Source organism: Protopterus annectens, chromosome 2.part0 (assembly GCF_019279795.1).
Source record: "Protopterus annectens isolate FY-2018-M chromosome 2.part0, PAN1.0, whole genome shotgun sequence".
NCBI classification, from domain to species: Eukaryota; Metazoa; Chordata; order Ceratodontiformes; family Protopteridae; genus Protopterus; species Protopterus annectens.
In genome coordinates, this window is record NC_056728.1 from 1,191,280,573 (window position 1) to 1,191,286,473 (window position 5,901).

Genomic DNA, 5,901 nt, shown 5'->3' on the forward strand with positions numbered 1-5,901 from the left:
TTGACTTGGAATGGCACTATATGGGCAAATGCAACCTAGGTATTATCCCCACTGCCTTGAATCATGGATGCATGTGATATGCGACAAAGGCCTGTCTACTTTCAGTCATGTCATCCCAGAAGGACAAACACTAGACAACCTCATAATTACAGCAGGACATTGGCTCATTGTGTTGGTCAAGCAGTTGCCACTCCTAGCAAGACATCACTGCGAGTGGTAGTATTATGCTTGGTATAGAATGGTACATCTAAGGTGACGGACAGCAGCAGATGTTGTGTAGAAGACCGGTGTCAGATATATGTAGTGCAGCGTTCCTGCTAACAATGACAACTACTAACACCGAAGTCCATTACAATGTGTTTTTTATGTCTAACTGTAATAGCATGGCCACTGTGGCCTTCTGTGTTTAGAATCAGAGTGCATCCCAAACAGCCCTTTGCTACTAAGTGTATGAGCATGCCCAGTATAACCTTGTGTAGATGGTCTCATAGTGCATTCCGAACAGCCCTGTGCTACTAAGTGTGTGAGCATGCCCAGTGACACCTTGTGTTGGCTATGTGTCTCTGTATGTATGGGCATGGCCATTGTAACCCTGTATAGTGATAACAGTCGTCCATTCCACAGATGGGCATACTCCAGTTCAGGATGGATTCCTACTTTAAGCACACAGGTTCACAGGTATGTACATCTTAACTGCCAGCATCCCTGTTGATGTCCGCATTCCTAGAAGGTCATAATGACAGCCTTGAAATGTGTAGTCTCTGTGGCGCGACTCGTAACTATGTAGTATTGTAATAGTGATCTGTAAATAGGCAGGTGTTCTGATCCCAACACTGGCATGCGTGTGTATCTTCATCTGCCTGAGCACAGAATAATGCTTTTAGACTGCTCACACTCCATACAATTCCTATACCCAGCTTTGGCAAGGCTGATGATGTCACCCACCTAGAAATACACCTCTGGGAGGGCTGTGATCCAATAATCTCAGTAACGTGTTCTGTAACTGTGTAATGCTGTAGTGTGCTAAAGTAGTTAGGTCAGTGTTCTAATCCCAGACTTGCTAACTGTGTGTGTGACTGTCTGCCTGAATACAGAATAATGCATTTAGACTGCTCACACTCCATACAATTCCTATACCCAACTTTGGCAAGGCTGATGATGTCACCCACCTAGAAATACACCTCTGGGAGTGCTGTGACTCAGTAATCACAGTAGTGCGTTCTGTAAGTGCATAATGCTGCAGTGCGTCAAAATAGTTAGGTCGGTGTTCTAATCCCAGACTTGCCAACTGTGTGTGTGCGTGTCTCCATCTGCCTGAGAATAGAATAATGCTTTTAGACTGCTCACACTCTATACAATTCCTATACCCAACTTTGGCAAGGCTGATGATGTCACCCACCTAGAAATACACCTCTGGGAGTGGTGTGACCCAGTAATCTCGGTAGCGCATTCTGTAACTATATAATGCTGCAGTGTGATAAAGTAGTTAGGTTGGTGTTCTAATGACGGACTTACCACCTGTGTGTGTCTCCATCTGCCTGATAGCAGAATAATGCTTTTAGACTGCTCACACTCCATACAATTCCTATAACCATCTTTGGCTAGGCTGATGATGTCACCCACCTAGAAATACACCTCTGGGAGTACTGTGACCCAGTAATCTCGGTAGCACGTTCAGTAACTGCGTAATGCTGTAGTGCGAAAACATAGTTAGGTCGGTGTTCTAATCCCAGACTTGCCAACTGTGTGTGTGTGTGTCTGTGTGTGTGTGTGTGTGTGTCTGCCTGCGTGAGACAAGTACAGTGCTTTGTAGAGTATGCACTCTCTGTGCAAATCACATGACCACCTTTGTCAATCCTGCTGTTGTCACCCATGTAGGAATACACCTGTAGGAGTGCTGTAACCCAGTATACACTATACCGCGTGCCCTAAATGCTTATTGCTGCAGTGTGATACAGTAGGTAGGGGTTCAAATACAGGACATGGCAAGTGTGTGTGTTTGGCTGTCAGAGCCTGTGTAGAAGGGGCTATGAGTGTCTAACCACTGGACATGGTGGGGAGTGGATTTTGTAGTTTTCCTATATGGTGTCCATCTTATGACACATTGGCCACCTCATGAGGAGTACAGATGTCAGTCAGCCACAGGACTGTGTTGGCAAGCCATACCCCTACATCTGGCAAAAGGCCTGGTGAACAAAGTATGCAACCCTACTAGTACCTGGTATATGTCCTGCACCCATGTGCCATACACAAATACACTTGCCTAGGATATCCCACTATGTTGCTAGTACCATACACATTGATGAAAGATAGTAGGCATGGTGTGAATGCAGTGGGCTGCAGAGGACATGGCACCCTGTACAGCAGTACACTAGGCACATAATTGCGGACAATGTGCCTTCACTATGTTCCCCACTGGATGCCTGCAACATATGTGGTGCCATCAAATGTGATCCACAGAGGGCATACAATGCCCTACACATATGCCCTGCATGGACCAATGCCACTGACACCAGGGAATACCTGTATCATGCTATCAATGCAGGTGCAGTGTCAACCTGCTGACTATAAGCAGGTTTCACCACACCAGGCCAGTATTGGCATATCAGGGGATAACAGTCTGTGTACACAACATGTGCCTGCCAAACCAGGTACTCCTGTACATGTCACTGTACAATATTGTGGGGCATGCATCATCCCAGGCAATGTCCATGTGAAGGACTATCAAACACAGACATGGCATGCATTGCAAAGCTATGGCCATACACATTGGTAACCAGGATGTTAGGGAAAATCATGCAGTACCCATGTGTGCGGGACATTGCAGACACTACACTCCTGTACCTCACTGCACACCAGAATTCAAGCAACCAAATGCAACCCTACAAAAGGGCACAGCAACCTTGTAAAATAAAGAAAGGCAACAACAGAAACCTGAATCAGGGACCAACAATGAAAACCAAGAGAATTTATTCACAGACACATCCACCGACTAAGCGCTTTCACCTAAAAAGGCATCCTCAGAGTCGGTTAGAACATAACAATCAACATATATATACATAATTAAAACTAATTGAACAATGACATCACATTTTGAATTCACCAATGAGCCCAAGCACTACCTCAACACAATTAAAGATACAAAACCCATACTAATATAATTCTGAAAAATGTTAAAAAATGAAACACAAAATAGATCACAACAATTAACTAATTAACTTCATACTGTGACTTGTACATATACACATACACTTATATATAAAAATAAATTAATATGAATTAATATGAAATACTGCACTGCCACCATTGTTGGGTGGTATGATGCCAAGAATTACCCCTCACCCAGCCTTGTACAGCCATCTTGCACAGCCAACCACTACACACCCTTGAAGCAATGCATATATGCATGTCAGTACTGGCACCTTGTGTCTGCGTGTGGGTTATGATGCTCCCAACCACAGTCACTCCCAATATAACCCTCATTGGCATACCAACAGATGTCAAACAATTTCACATGCCCTAGCTCATAGAACCTCCAGATATCCCTATGGTACATGTAGTCCTGTGCATTACTGCAGTGTGGCAAACTAAGTAGTTAGGCTGTGTATTTCTGGCCCTGGCAAAGAGTGTCAATGCGAGTCCATTAGAGAGTGTGGTTGTGGTGACAATGGCATCCATTCACATGGAAAGCCATGTGTGCTACACCTAATGTATGTCTACTATATCTCTGTTGCAGATGTCTCTCACCTACACACAAATATGTTCTTACAGCACACCAACATGTCGGCTTTGTGGCACATGTAGTAACTTTATGCACATGTAATAGTAATGACTAGTCAGTCAGGGGTTTGACCCCTGTAATGTTAGGCGGGTGGCAGACGATGTTTAGGGTTTAGTCTCCAAGCCCTTCTCTGGTGTACTTTGTCTGTCACTCCCACACACTCTCTGGTGGATGTGGAGGTGTACACCTGCTCAGCAGCAGCATGTGTATTCTAAGTGATGGACATGATCAGGTGATGGCCTCTGCACCTATTGCATTCCTCCTCTAGCTGATTGCATGTGGAACAGCTGTGATGGTGTTCCCATAGCCATTTGCATGATAAACGCAGTACACTATCTAGGAACATCATGTTGGTGTTTGGCCATGACAGTCGCTGTGAGTGGTACCTGGATGTGGTGTTCTGAAACATCATCACAAATGATATCTGGATGTTCCTCAAACATCATACACAGTGGGAAATAGCCTAAAGACAGGAGGGTGATGTGCCACACATGACTATAGCATGTAAGTGTAGCTATGCTGCATTGAGACTACTGCCTGTTTAACATGTTGTGTGTGGTAATGGCTATTCTGCATGTTTTAAAACAAACATGACAGTACTCTGTTCATGAGGGACCCCCATCTGTAGGGCCATCTGTAATCTGGTCAGTGTGTGTAACCATTTGTTTCCTGTGTTACACACTGAACACACATCTGTGCACAGCAGGAGCATAGTGTGAGGATTATAGACAGTACATGGTGATAGCGATGTGTTACTGCCATCGCATCCCCGACTGGACATATGTCACATGAAACAGTGGTATGACAGACACTGTCTGGGGTTCCCAGTGACAAGCCAATAATGGGCAACTGTTCATAGCTGCAGTCAAACGTCTACTACACATTGTTCAGATGTCATGTAGTATATATGCATGTGTTGTGCTCCCTCTGCAAATGTATACCATCTGTTGTGTTGGGTTGATGGTGATATCTATGCATACTATTGTAGATAATTCTGAATGCTGTTGTCTATAACTAAGCCATAGCTGAGTTTAAACTGCAACACCATAGGCTGTATGGGTTGGGAGGTCCCGACAGAACCTCCTGTCCCACTTCAGCTGACCATGGCACTGGGCACCAGCACATCTGGGGCCCAGCCTTGGAACTCAACCTCTGTTGGCTCTGCACCACCTTCTGGTGGTACCACCACTGAGCATGGGGCATTTCCCCCCTGGGAGCAGGGCCAGACAGGAACATGTCTGCTGTCGTGCGGTCCCAGATGTGGTGCATTGGGGGCTCACTAAGGGGTTCCGAAGCCAGATATGCAAGCTCAAGGGAGGAGTGTCACATTTACAGGGTGAGGCTGCCCCTCCTGGACAGCCCCCAGCACTGCCTCCTTTGCAGCTGTTTTGGTGCAGTGGTGGCTGCCCATGGTTGGGGACCTCCGCCCCACTGTTCCCATGGGCTTGTGAATGCCAAACACCCGTCCCCGTCCGACGTGTATCCCTGCACATGTGTCATATACCGACCCTGTATGCTGTCTTGTGTGTGATCCTACCCTACCTATCCTCCACGGGCATACCTACTCTCCTTCCCCCACATCCCACTCTCACCCTACGGAAACATAAGGCCAATCGGTTCCTAGGACGACATCTGCCCTATACATAGCTGTCCATTTCACACACGTGCCCACTGGACACATGTAACCCTTGTAATATGCATCACGACATACTCTTGTTATCCTCACCACTGTCCCTCAGGCGCATGATCCTGGTATGCACATCACTCCTAAATGGTCCAGGTACATGTGATGAGGATGACCCCATTGTACACACAACACTACCGGTCCCTCTGTGGTTACCCCATTTACATTTATCATGATGATGATGATGTTGCACAAAGCACCTTGCAAGAGTACTGTTCTCACATAATGATTGGACAGGTACTGTTGTGTTAATGTACATTACATGCACAGAGTGATGTATACGGCCAATGTACAACTGTTTGCGTTTATGAATGACACATGTCTGTCTGAGTGAGTCTTGATATTACATAAGACAACACCACTACATAATACAGGCATCGCTGGTGTTTCCATTTTCATTCATTTGTAATGATTTTTTGCCACATGGTATGTTCCT